Source organism: Bombus flavifrons, chromosome 8, assembly GCF_040668555.2.
Source record: "Bombus flavifrons isolate JBK064 chromosome 8, iyBomFlav1_principal, whole genome shotgun sequence".
Taxonomy (NCBI): Eukaryota; Metazoa; Arthropoda; class Insecta; order Hymenoptera; family Apidae; genus Bombus; species Bombus flavifrons.
Genome location: NC_138449.1, coordinates 7,444,280 through 7,457,875, shown reverse-complemented (window position 1 = coordinate 7,457,875; position 13,596 = coordinate 7,444,280). Strand labels below are relative to the sequence as shown.

The window sequence follows — 13,596 nt, the reverse complement described above, 5'->3', positions numbered from 1 at the left end:
ACTTCTTGATCAACCATGCCTATTAATATGCGCTATATCTTCAAGATAAAATCAAGAAATCGTAAAAAAATTATACAATAAATGAAAGAAATATGTATAAGACTATGTTTATTTCACATGTTATCGACTCTACTTGCCCTAGTTTAATTTAGAATGAACTTATCGAAACATATTCTACATATTTATTCAACGAATCAAGCTTATTACCAATACGAGATATATGTATGAATCAATAATTTAAACATAAGATAACTAGTAAATTTTATCAAATATACATACGTATATAGATATACAAAATAAACACAACTTGACAAGTTTATCGGAGAATAACATATTGCGAAAAAGATAAAAATTTAAAAAAGAAGTCAATATCGGCTGTAGAATCCATGCCGGATATATGACAAGAAATTAACGCAGGAACGTTGCATTCAAAGAGATTAAGATGCGCTGGTACAGTGATACCGCGTTTCTTAGAAACATTCAGCACATTCAGCTGCAACAGAATCGTACGTGACTAAGATCAAGTTTCATTCGTTCTTATCAACTAATTTTGCGAAAAGAAATACAATGCTTTATTACCATTTCTATTTTTTTTTTTTACTCCTCACTATACTAACGACTATATACGTATCTCAGATAAGAGCTACGATATATTTTTAAATTGTTGATTTTTTCAATACATTATCCTTATTGATGCAAGTTTCTCAAGTAAGTTTGTTTGCCTCAAGGAGAAATATGTAAATTATACTGCGAGGAATAATAATGGTTTCACATTACCAACGAATGGGTGAAATGTCTGTGCGATTTAACATTTGATTAGTTGTATGTTTGCTGCATAATATCTATATATATTATTATTATATAATTTATTTATATAATTATATTATATATATTATTATATATTTAACTAGTATACGTGCTATATACGTACATTGCATTTGAAACTTTAGCACAAAAAAGAGAATTAATGCTTTCAATTAAAGCGATTTTATTAAACGCATTTAATTAAATCTCAATTAAAGCATTTCCAGTAAACGGATAACTTTGAGCACAACAATTAAATTATATTTAAAAGTTATTAAGTCTGTCTTAAAATATCCATTGAAATATGTGCTGTATTAAGCGAGCACTATTAACATACATGAAACGATACATATATGTAGTATAACTTAATGGTTCACACTAGGCTTGTTATACTCATTCAAATTTTGTTATTTACCATTTTTCATTTAATGCGCTGAAGTATATTCAATAACAGACTATCCGTTATATATAGCGATGTAAGCATGAAAAAATATGAGGTGCAAGAAGAAAAAATATAGTAAGAATGCACAGAGTAAATCGTTAAATTGTTGTGACTCAGCACTTTCGATCTCAGCGATAAGCTATCAGACTAACGAATTCACTTTTCAATGGAACCTATAAATGAAAAACGTATTATGATATAACATCATTCTTATTCAAGAAGCACGTAATTTCAGTCTTTAAGTATCGCTTAAGTGCTTAAGTCGAACGCTATTTGAGTTCAATAGATTCAATGCTGGTCACAGAGTTAATCCAGAGTACATGTAGGTCGATGGCATATCAAACACGTGATATACTCTGCACATTGTGAACTATGTATATACCTAACTATATATACGAATTCCAAAGCTCGCGCATATTATGTTTCTCTCTTCCTTCTTACGACAAAATCAAGCAGTCTCGAATATTATTTATAACTTCTTACGATTTTTCATCGTAAATCGGTTTGAATAAACATACTATAAACGAGACGCCAAAAATGTAAATAGTAGTAATTTGCATAGTTCATCTTTAACGAGACAAGGTCTACAACGAAGTAAGAACCTAGCGCGTGAAATATGAAAACACGATATTATTTTGCCGATCACCGATAAGTCGAGCATGAGTCGACGTCAAATGCATACGTTTAAATATTACTCATTCTCGGGAAAAAATTACCTACGTGGTATATATACGATAACTCCCATAGTCGCCATTTAAGCTCTAGAAGAGCTTAATCCAAAAATCAATGTTTTCGATCGATACGCTTTAACATCAGCAGAATATCCTCACTATATATCCTTCTCTTCGATTGATCGGTCGTTTCACTTTAGACGTATCTACGTATAAACCGGTACTATATCTCGAGAATTTTCAAGGTACAGTAAACGGTACAATACGTGTAGGAGTACATGTTCGAGAACGTCGCCGGCGTAAATGTGTTTTCTCGTAGTAACCAGCTCTTTAGCACCTTTACTTTACCAGATGTTCCTTTCTCTCTTTCACAACAATCTTCCGCGGCATATTGAATCTACCTCCTGCTGGTGCATATTAATCGCGCCGAGATAAACACAAATATATCTACACTGTGTCCCCCTTTCTTTACACGCAATTCAACAATGGCTCGGTGCTAAGGACAAAGATACAGTTATCAACTCAAGTTTAGATTCTTGCGATTAAGAATCCGTTTGTTCGTCGATACGATTCACTATGTTTTAATCGATAATCACTTCTGTCGTTCAACAATATCGAATTCGATATTGTTCACTATATCGACACATTTTAATGAATTAAAATAAGTGAACGCTTAATGAATCACAAACTGTCACACAACCGCATGATTATGCAAAATTTGATACGAGTCGTTAAAAAAAACTTTATTATAGATTCACGGAATCATAGTTCATCGTTGATGAGATGCACACAGACGGGAATCTATCATGGCCAATGATTTCTCCTCGGAGAACACATTATGCCCGTCTAGACTCGTACGATTACCGCGACATCACGAGATATGTTAGATAGGCATTCGATCGCGAACGCAGCGTAAACATAACTACAGTATTTTAGTTGGTGGCGCGTAGCCGAGAGGCTGACCCGGCGCGGGGCGTCACCACTCGCTTCAAGAGGCTGGTGACTAGCGTCACTTTTCACTTCGGCATTGGACGGACACCGACGACGGTGGGAGCGACGTCGTACAGCTACGTCGCGTGTCCACCGATTCGTCATATAGTCAACTCTGCGTACCCTTGGACAATTCGTTCATCGATCAGTAACTTAGCGTATTTCATGTTAATCTGTTAAGTCATCTAGCTACACGTTTTAAAAATACTATGTCAAGGAACGATAGCAATTGTCATGTATATAACACTATTGTAATCTATTTACTTATCATAAAAACAAAGCGATAGTTTTACTACATTTTCACGTTACTATTACGGAAGTATTTCGTTATTTACCTTAGAAACTTTTTATGTGTTTATTATAATATATGAAACATTTTGAAGTTTCACTGGTACTGTCAGGATACTAGTACTGTACCGATCTGAAAATGTATACGGATGTTACAAGACATTTACTGTAAGTAAAAAATTAGTATACGATACGAACAACAATTTTAACCATATAATAACAGGCGATAAAAATAGTCTTGCTGAGGCCATCCAAGCTTATTAATATAATAAATAATTTGATTGTTTAGATATTTTGCTCGTCTCTGTGAAACATATACTTTCACTAACTATATTGTAGCTTTTGTGTATATTTTCAGATTTGTTTCAAATTTTACCAATACGACTACTATGATAGTCGAGTGTTATTCAGTACTGATAAAATTTCAAAATGTTCCGTATAACACACGTATCCATATAATATATTTATATCATACATGGCAAGGTATATTTGTAAGGAGAAACAGTTACAATTCTTCTCGTGCGTATCAGTAGCATAGTATCAAGAGTCTACGGAAGAACAATTTAATTACAAATATCTCATTTTCCTCTTTTTCGTGTTCCATTGCTATCAAAGAAATAGTAGAGAACTGACCTTGCTAAAAACAAGTTCGTTTTAGCGCGGTCACAAACATATTTTATCATTTATACCGCTTCGCTATGATTGGACTTTAGAGTCCTGTCTGATAAACCCTTGTACTCTAAAAAAGTGGGAAACTTCCTTGTGATACGTTACGTGCCACTCTCTGTCGAATAAAACGAATGAAATCGTTTCTAGGTATGGCATACAAATTTAATTGATAAATCAAGTTTTTATTGATATTAACGTTGTATTTTTACTATACGAAGTGAGATAACAAGTAACTGAGGAAGACAGAAATTGATTGGGAATATCATACGATGTTGCTGTAGGATATAATCTCGAGTGCAATCAAAGCTGATAAACAAATAACAACGTTTTAAGATGAAAATTTATGGTGCGTTCTATATGTTATGAAATTTAACAAAACGCTGATTTCAGTAGAACGATGAACACAATCAGAAGAAATAAAAAAGTTGTTTATCATACGCATGGACTTTTCATGTTACTACGTTACTTCTAATTTTATCAATGACATAATAGGCTGTCTTGAAAGCGGTTGTATCTTCTTATGCGATATAAAATTTTCCAGACTAAAAGTCACGTTTCTTTTTATTCGTAAAAATCACATTCTTTCACTTCTCTCTTCATAATTAAATGCGCGCAAGAAAACATAGTATTACTGATAACGTCTTCGAGATATTAGCAGCAACATAAAAGAAACGCGAAAAATTGAAGTTGCAGTAAATATTGCTGCTTAATTGACGTATGCGCAAATGCAATTCCAGTATCTATATAATGGCGCGATTTTACGGCATACAGTTACTCATTAATTTTGATAAATAGACGGAACGAATTGTATTCCGAGTATAGCGATTTGCATATTAAATTGAAAATTGAAGAAAGAAGAAACGTGTTAGTAAGTAACACCAGTAATAACATTAACAAAGAAAGAACTTAAATAAAACTTTTAATTTGGGACGATCTTACTTATGTAATTCATTTCAATTAATATTTATTTTATATATTAAAAAGCAAATTGAGCTATTTGCGACATTAGAATCCAACGACGTCAGTAACAAAATTAAACAAATTTAAAGAAAGAATTTGGATTTAACATTTAATGTGACACCATCGATTTATACGATTTATTACAATAAAATTTTCCGCAATTCCATGGAAATGATCATCAATCAGCGCAATTAACGTGCGTCTTGCCCACATATAGTGCAAATGTTCGTCTATCGTAATCACGCGATATAACAGTGTAAGGAAACGTAACTACATAAGTATGCAGCCGACAGTCATTCGTACTTTCACCGCTGTTCGTGGGTGTAGTTTTGCAAACTTATCTGCCGCGTGTACGTAATTATCCCTTTTGTTTTGCATATCCTGCTGTTTTACACGGACGTTAAAAACACAGAAAGCGTTCTTTTTTTATGCCAGGTGTTATTATGCTGGAAAGAAAGAATAGGCTCGTCGAATCTAATTAAAACGGGACACATTTACGCTTCCTACAGCCCAACTATACGACATTAAAACAGCACATGCGACAATTTTACGCTTTATCGTTTACATCTAACTGCTGTAACATTCATTCGTAACCATCTGCGTCATCTTAAAATTGTCAAGGATAAATGGCGATCACCAAATTGTTGTCTCATGAAGCAAGCCTGCAAAATATTTTTATAGCGGGATAATATAATAATAAAGAGCGCTCGTAATAATTTACGTTGCCAGGTTCCAGGCATGACACGACAATTTTTTTCAAGTAAATATATATATATATGTGTCTCTGTGTGCATTCCCCTTAATATCTAAATAGTCTATCAAGATATCAAGTATCTTATCGTACCAACGATAACGTTTCAGGGGAATCGTTCAGAAATCGTTTTTTAAGAAAGTTCATTACCTACGAGAAACATTCTTCCTTCGCTGTTACGAGATGCACTTTGCACAGACCTGTACTCTCAAAATTCATCTGTAGCGAACTAAATAGAGGAGAAGCCTTTCGAATAACCGAGGTCGCGTGACTAAGCATCTCAAATATGGATGCGATATCTGTTCGCAAACCTCGCCAAGTGATAATAAAGCACATGCGGTCGCGCACGTAACTATTAATAGCGGTAGTTTCCGACTTGATTTTGGGTGACGCTACAATGTTTTTGTTTTTAATGCTATGTTTACGTCAAACGAAACTTATTACATGGTTTTCCTGAGATCTCGTTACAATTATCGATATTTCAATTTGTAGGCGATACGTTTTTTTCGAAGATAAACGCATGAAATACGAGTACACAGAAGACGATGAGTACGCGCGATGACTGAATGGAAAATAATTTGAAACGATAGTTTAATGTACGGAGAGGGAACGGCGCACGTTTGGCAAAAGTTGCAAAACACTTCATCGGCGTTCAAGTGTTAATTAATCACGATACAAGCGCAAATTTATGTGTGCAAATAGAAGTGTGACTGTAAGACAGAGAAGCAAAAGACGACACACCTGTGTAATACACGTGACACGTGACAAGCTCGTAAAGCAAATAGCCAACGCTTGTTATCGTAAATATCAAGCTAAATTCAATAGCCGTATGCTAGTTAGCCGAGTATGTCATGTGGAATGTGTAAAGAAAACAATATTACGAAATTAGAACGACAGCGCTTCACAACGTTTTATAGCAGTTTGTCCTCCAGCCGATAACCATTCGCGATATCAACATAATAACGTCGAATCGACGACCTACCATTGACGACTATATTTGTAATTTAAAATAAAAAGCAGGAAGAGAGAGAGAGAGAGAGAGAGAGAGAGAGAGAGAGAGAGAGAGAGAGATAGGCTTGAAGAAATGGCCAGAACGTTATCACATATAACTGCACAATAAATCGTATGATGTAGCATGAACAGATACACTCTTGAAGGATCATTTAAATCAAGCTGTATCTTCTCGTTAAGAATCGCTGAAATTGTTCATTACGCCGGAGTTATTAATTTTATAGTAATTACGATTATTTCAAATAATAAATGATTTTTTAACAAGCACGTATGATGAATCATGAAAGTATTTGATGAATGCGTTATCGCAGAAAAATTTTTATGGCCATATTACATAAAAAAAAACTTTTTGAAACGTTATTAATGCTGCAATAGCACATGACTATTACGTTTATGTTGGTAAGGTTGATCTAAGGCTGAAATTAGAAGTTAGTTTTAATTAAACAAAATAGAGTTGGTTTTAATAAAACAAAATACTACATAATTTCATTACAAAATTAGTGCGTTTAATGCAAGACGATTAAGAGCTGTGTTATGTATACTTTATATGATATTGTACTTTAAATAAAAGCGACTCTTTCATAAAGTATACAATGGTATTTTTGCAACGATTGTAATTAGTGGAAAAGGTGTTTTCACTAAATACAAGGAAGCTTATTAATGTAAACTGGATAATTTATTGATCAAATATTTTAATGGCTCCTGTGAAATATGTTTGCAATAACTATCTTCTAATTTCCATGTACACTTTCTAATTTTTTTTTCAAACTTCACCGATATAAACACGATACCTGGCATTTCATTGCGACGCTAATGAAATTTCAAAATATCCCGCGAAATACATACTGAAACGAACTTTTATGGGTATATTAAGCGTTCAAATTTGCGAAATACAAAATACAAAGATTTCATATAATAATGAATATTTATAACGAAAGGAACACTTCTAAAAAAAAGAGACAAAGATATTAAGCTTTCTAAACATATAACAGAAATCGTAGTGTAAAAACGTACATATTTTTGATTGCGAAAAAATGTTTTGCACGTAGACGATTTCATAGTAATTTTTCCTTGATAGAATTTAAAGACGTTTAACTCAATGTTTAAAAACACTTGTAATATCAGTAATACGATATAATTACTAGAAATGTATTCCTCTGTCCATGTGTCGTCGATCCAATTGCCGATCGAATAAACGATATGTATGAAGTTGCAGTTTGGTTATCAACTGGAACGCGTAAAATCATGATTAAAGATAAGATTTTAGTCAGCGATGATACAGTAAATAGCAATTGATACTGTCAGTATCGTCATAAAACTCTTAATCGTATTTCCATTCTAAAATTGTATTAGTGATTTTAAATAAATTAATCAAACAACTATGATTCAAATACTCTATTAATATATATATAATTGGTACGAGCATTCTTTGTAGTCGTAAATGAATACTATACCAGTACGTATCATAGCAAACTAATAAAAGAAGGATAAGGAAAAAGCGAAATGGAGAAGAAAAGGAAATTTGCAAAGTAAATGTTAGTATCTCGAACGTTATTATATTATATAATAGAATAACCTAACTACAGTGCAATTTTTTATTGAAACATAAAAAGAGATCATGTAAGTAAGACGTGAGATATCTACATAGCAAGTAGAGTATTTTGTTCTTTTGATGAAGTCAACTAATAAAAAAGTTAAATCTCGTGGAACTACAATAATTGTGCAAATGAATTCAATACAGTATTAAATTTTTTTTTAAATTTATACTTTACAATTTTTCCAGCTGGACATTCGGCAAATTTTTCTAGCTTATAGTATTAAATGAACATTAAAATCGAACATCCGGTATTTTTAACAATTGTATTTTTCATTAATATCTATCTTAATACTGGATCATTAACTAGGCAATACTTAATTTTGCAATATGAGAATACATGCGTATATACATATATACGTATTTATGCTATTCAAGTTTTTGTGATGTAAATCCATGATTAGAATCATGTTTGCTTTTGTTCACAATTGTCTAGTCCACATATGTTATCTAACGAAGATTGTAAACATTAAATTTCATTACCTTTGTGCGATATCTTATTAATGAAATTAACGATAAAATAAGACAAAATCAAGATATTTTTAATGAGATCAAGATTAAAGCGTTCAAGAAAAATATAGTTTCTGATTGTCTTGCAAGCACAAAGTATAAAATTATTTTTGCCACATGATTTTTAAGGATTTTTCACTATTTATTGAAATTCACGATGAAGATAATAAAAAAATTAACAACGTTCACTTTTTATATAAAATTCATTTGCTTTGAAGTCAGTTGTCTGTTATATAAAAACCATTTACATTACAGTTAGTTGAAATCATTAAACATAATTAATATAGTCAAGTGTAGTAGTATTAAAAAATGTTAACGAAGAATTTATTTTCTATTAAATGATTGAAAAAATTAGGTTCCTCCTTCGTGATTAAATAATGTTTATAGTTCCATCCAAAATAATTCTTTTCGTTATTTATAAATGACCTATAAATTTCCCGAAAAAGATTATCCTAAAGTATAATTCTTCTTTGCAAAAGATCACTAACGCATAAACAGACTAATTTTTATCATTCATTCATATTGACTGAGTATATAAAAATATCTCTACGTCGTTTTCTATTAAATTTAATAATATATTTAGTAGAAGAATATTTAACTATATATCTGTTGTAGACCGAGATGAATTATTACAAACAAGTTAATTTTACATTTGTAATACTTGATATATACTTCTTGATACATATAATTTCTATCTTAGCATAAATTTGACAACCGCTGCATAAATGAGTTGTTCTGAGTAAACAAAGATCTCTGAGAATTGGGACTGGAATGATGTCACGCGAGACATTATAGTTTCATATTCTACAATTAAGATCTTCTTTACCAATTCATGACAAACGTCTTTCAACAAAGATCTTGACGTCTCAAATATTTTCTAACAGTTCTTGACATACTTTTGGTCAAATTCCATATATGCTATATTATTTTACTGAGTTTCAATCTTCTTTTCTTATAATTACTCAAAATATGTATCCACGTAGAAGTTCCAAAAAAGAAAATAATTCCAAAAAATTAATGTTGTATTGAGATCGAGAGATGATTATTTCAACTATAATTATAATTAAGTTACTATTAATATTATTACTATTAATATCTACTATTAATATCTACAATATTAATAGCTACTATTAATATCTACAATTGTTAATGTGTAGTATATTTAAGCACAAATTAGAAGTTATTTCGATGTTACAAATCGATCGATATACGTTCATAAGACCAGTATTGTACTAATGCGGCTATAAAACTGAACAATTCTCCTGAATTGTAATCTCCCGTAAGTTGTAGCAAAAGCAACAACGACAAACAGATTGTACACACCATGGACCTTCTATTGTAAGATTTATTACATCAATAAATACAAAAACTATTTATGGGAGCAAATTTTAAATTAGCAGGTAAATTCTTTTCGCTGTCGAAAAACACAGTTTCACGAAAATTAAAGAATGCGAATTATGAGCATGTAATACTATATAGTTATTTATTTATTTACAATGTTAAATTGCTGCGCATTACTGAGATTTCATACTATCTTGAGCAACTGGTTGTTACAATAGACAAAAATAAATTTTACTGAATCATGTAACGGAACCGTGACTTTATTTGATATTCAATTCGCGTGATTACAAATTTAACATTTGCATAAGTGCGCGTCATTTATAGATATTAATATTCTAGAGCACTTTAATCAGATAATTATTCAAAGATAGATGTAATGTATAATATGACGTTTCTGGAGTAATCAGAAAATTATTATACAGAAAGAAAATGTTTACAATTTGCTAGGCTTGATTCGTATCTATTTTTCTTCTTTTTTTTTTGGAATCATAATTCCTGTTGAAAGAACATTTTTTTCATTATTAATAATAGAAATACATTTCTTTCGATGCTTACAAAGAAATTCCTAAACAATAAAATCTAAGACCAGCTTTGGCAAGATCATTATCAGATACGCTTATCATTTAGATAATTACTATATTAGCAAAATACAATTGCTTATATTTATATTTATATCTTCATTGTTTAAATGCTCCAAACAAGCTATATTTATTAAAACAATTCAAACAGTCCAATAACCCAATAAACCGAAACTCGTCCTAATTGCTTCAAGCGTCAAAGCAAATTGAATTTTATTAAACTGCCCCAATTGTTTCTCTATCATGCTCAAAGTATCTCGCTCAAGCGATCGTATATCGTTTTATAATAAAAGAAGTACTAGAAATAGCAGATAAACGATATCTTTATTCTATCTGCGGGGTAAGTATCTGGCTACGAAACGAATCACCGGTGAGGCGAGTGAATCAATTTCGTTCTATTATTACGATCGGCTGACGAGATGCAATGGCAAAAGAAGGGAATGAGTCACTTGCCGGCTTGTGACACACATATGCGAATACAGCCGCGTTCCCGTATGCACATGTGGCAATAGCCAGGCGTACGTGTCCGCGAAACTCGTTCGAGTCCTAGCTTTAAGCCATGGATAGCAGAAGAGGATTGTCGTGCTCTACCGCGGCAGTAATCGCTCTATCCCCTTCTTCTTCCGTTACTCATCGTTCTGGCGAATCATGCAAATCACGTTTCGAGTAAACATTCGTACATATACCGTATACGTACAATGCATTAATACGTCTACAATACCGTTTCTGTTTGCATTTTCGCCCGAACGCTTACGTAATGCGCGTCATAATTATCCTTAATGGGTGGCTGAATGTGTGCGATAGTATGAATATTTTGACTCGTTTCGATATTTTTCTTTCTTCGAAGTAAATGCGTTTAACTACTGTTCAAAAATATCTTTACATATAGTATTACGTACACAGTATGTATCCGAATATCTGTTCATTCTTGACAAGGTGTATTTCAATTTACAAATTACTGATATAAATGAGATCGCGGTATTTTTATTTCTTGTGATTATTGTAGCTACGTTTAATAGAATAAAATTGCTATAAACATTGAACCTCGTAGAAGAACTAGTTTGTCACTTCTTCTCAAGCTTTTTATCTTTAAATTCTTTAACTTCTAACTGAACGATCAGCATACATAATACATTCTCATGGCCTCACCATTAAGTCACCTTAAGCGATAAGACCTATTCCAGAGAGTCATGAAATATGTAAACAGAAAGATTTCATCGGGATATATCATTTGTTTATTTTAAACATGACCATATGTCTCGTATATCCTTTTCAATGGTACTATCACGTATCACGTGTAGTGGTTTACGAAAATATTTCAACTCATGTATATGTAGAAACTTTTCCTCCATATATTATGTATATTATTACAAAAAATGTTGTATAATATATCGAGCGTATATATATTAGCACTATATAAGAAGTTGCTGATTCATGAAGATATGAATATTTATCATTATCGTATCAGTATCATTGTTTTTGTTACTAAATCAAGTCAATTAATGCGCTTTTATTTATTCATATATAAACGATTTCACATTTAGTTATTAGGGCTAATTTTACTTATGGAACTAATAAGAAAAGATAAACGTCTCTTTACTTTTGTCTTAAAATCTTTGCTACGCTTTCATTGCATTTTAATAAATTTCGTTAATTCGTTAAAAGCATGCGAATTTAAGAGATATAAACATTATATGTATTATAGATAATTAATATTCAGTGATGTGATTTATTGTCATGAAATATTTTTAGGGAAGTTTGTAAGTTAATAATTTTGTTGATTTTTCCTTTAATTACTAATTCTCTATTATATTTTTTATGTAAAGCTTTTATGTAAACTTTTCTAAGAATGTTTTACAGCAAATCTCAACACTGAACACACTTTTCTACATCTGGTCCGATGAAGAATTGGAAGTTTACAACACTATTGCATTTACGTTCTTTGCGCACTTCAAAAAGGTAGGCAAATGGTTTCGAAGTTTATTTTACTACTATTCAAGGACGCAAAGAACACGTGAGTCAACTGTGTGCCATTTGGGTATAAGGATGGTTACTTCGTTGTTACAAAGAACAATTGATTTGAAAAGAATACATATATTAAAAACCCTATACGAGTTTTTGTATTTACTATCGTTTATGTACTTGTTGCCGTTTATAATAATTATTTCTAATTTTCATTTCTAATTATTACGAACCTTAATCCCTTCTCTTTCTTCATAATATTTCATACATCTTTAACAATTAATTGCAGGCTAATTTACATGAGTCAGTGTTTGCAATACATAATCAAAAAAATATCAAAGCTTTTACGATTACAAGTATTTCTTTATTTAATCTAATTTAGTTAAATTTGATCCAGTTTATATAGTTACGCATAGGCAATATTATACTCTAATATTTCATAAATTAACTAAAGGATAAGTGTATTTGTTTTCGGAAAAACCGATCTTAAATATTAATGCTTTATGTTTCCTTCAAAAAATCATCCAAGAAATGCATTTCTATTGTAGATAATTGATAAAAAGTAATTTCTTTCGAAAGCTAAACAAGAATTCGATTCTTAAATGGATTAACAGATAGTTATAGAAAACAGGTTACATAATAGAAATTAATAGATCTTTTGTTCTTGTATCAATGTATATAGATATATATTACTATTATTAGAACAAACGTGTTTTCTCTTTTTTCATCCACTTCAACTTTCTTTTTGGATCATTTATACCTTTTTTAATAATCTTATCTTCAAACGTCTTTTCTGATGCGTAATCTTACTGAAATGAGTAATTATCCTGATCGAAATACATAAGAAGTAAAGTTGCAATTTGTGTTAAGCTTCGCCAGTATTCAGTTCATCGCTTATTATGCTAAAAACTGTTCGCATTAAAGAAATAAGGTTTACCAACCAATAAGGTTTTTACCAACTGGAATAAGTATTGTGATATATTAAAAAACAAACGATTCTAACGCTGTCATAAATAAATAAATAA

The 13,596-nt window shown here is 31.3% G+C and overlaps 1 protein-coding gene across 8 annotated transcripts in view; it reads right to left on the bottom strand.

The window, feature by feature from the left end:
- The window catches only part of cnc (NFE2 like bZIP transcription factor cap-n-collar), a 110,932-nt gene that overhangs the window by 3,979 nt on the left and 93,357 nt on the right, over positions 1-13,596 (bottom strand). The window lies entirely within an intron of this gene.